This window comes from Triticum dicoccoides, chromosome 1B (genome assembly GCF_002162155.2).
Source record: "Triticum dicoccoides isolate Atlit2015 ecotype Zavitan chromosome 1B, WEW_v2.0, whole genome shotgun sequence".
In the NCBI taxonomy this organism is placed as follows: Eukaryota; Viridiplantae; Streptophyta; class Magnoliopsida; order Poales; family Poaceae; genus Triticum; species Triticum dicoccoides.
In genome coordinates this window covers 66,392,062-66,393,660 of record NC_041381.1, presented here as the reverse complement: position 1 = coordinate 66,393,660, position 1,599 = coordinate 66,392,062, and positions in this window count along the sequence as shown.

The following is a 1,599-nucleotide window of genomic DNA, read 5'->3' as shown; positions in this document are numbered from 1 at the left end:
GAAGTGTCCGTACGGCCGACGCAGAGGCTGGAGTGAAAATCCTTGAAAGACGCCGTAGGCAACCCTTTGGTCATGATGTCCGCAAAGTGTTGGGAAGTAGGGACATGGAGAACTCGGATATGTCCAAGAGCCACCTGTTCCCGAACAAAGTGAATATCAAGCTCAATATGTTTGGTGCGGCGATGATGAACTGGGTTGACGGAGACGTTGTCGCAGTAGACAATCATGGCCTTGCCGACAGGACAAGAGAGCTCGTGAAGAAGCTGACGAAGCCAGGAGCACTCTGCAACAACGTTAGCCACTGCTCGATACTCTGCTTCAGCACTAGAGCGAGAAACAGTGGGCTGCCGCTTAGACGACCAAGAGATCAAGGACGGTCCAAGATAAACACAATATCCCGAAGTAGAACGTCACGTGTCAGTGCAGCCGAACCGGTTAGCATCAGAGTAAGAAGTGATGTCCAGAGCCGGAGAGGCATGAAGAGACAACCCGAGATCCAGGGTGCCGCGGATGTAACGGAGAACCCGCTTGACCGCAGTCCAATGAGCATCATGAGGAGCATTCATGTGTAAGCAGACCTGCTGAATAGCGTACTGGAGCTCCGGTCGTGTCAAAGTGAGATACTGAAGCGCGCCCACAATAGACCGATAAAACGAAGCATCCGGAGCAGGAGAGTGATACGTCTCCAACGTATCTATAATTTTTGATTATTCCATGCTATTATATTATCTGTTTTGGATGTTTTATATGCATTAATATGTTATTTTATATGATTTTTGGGACTAACCTATTAACCTAGAGCCCAGTGCCAGTTTCTGCTTTTTCCTTGTTTTAGAGTTTCACAGAAAAGGAATACCAAACGGAGTCCAAACGGAATAAAACTTTCGCCATGATTTTTGTTGGACCAGAAGACACCTAGGAGACTTGGAGTGCAAGTCAGAGGAGCCTCGAGGCGACCACAAGGGTGGAGGGCGCGCCCCCTACCTTGTGGGCCCCTCGTAGCACTCCTGACCTAATTCTTCCTCCTATATATACTCTTATACCCCAAAAACATCTGGGGGAGCCATGAAACCATTTTTTCACCGCCGCAACCTTCTATACCCATGAGATCCCATCTTGGGGCCTTTTCTGGCATCCTGCCGGAGGGGGAATCAATCACGGAGGGCTTCTACATCAACTCCATTGCCTCTCTGATGAAGCGTCAGTAGTTTACTTCTGACCTACGAGTCCATAGCTAGTAGCTAGATGGCTTCTTCTCTCTCTTTGATTCTCAATACAAAGTTCTCCTCGATGTTCTTGGAGATCTATTCGATGTAATACTCTTTTGCGGTGTGTTTGCCGAGATCCGATGAATTGTAGATTTATGATCAGCTTATCTATGCATATTATTTGAATCTCCTCTGAATTCTTATATGCATGATTTGATATCTTTGCAAGTCTCTTCGAACTATCATTCTGGTTTGGCCAACTAGATTGGTTTTTCTTGCAATTGGAGAAGTGCTCAGCTTTGGGTTCAATCTTGCGGTGTCCTTTCCCAGTGACAGTAGGGGGCAGCAAAGCACGTATTGTATTGTTGCCATCGAGGATAACAAGATGGGG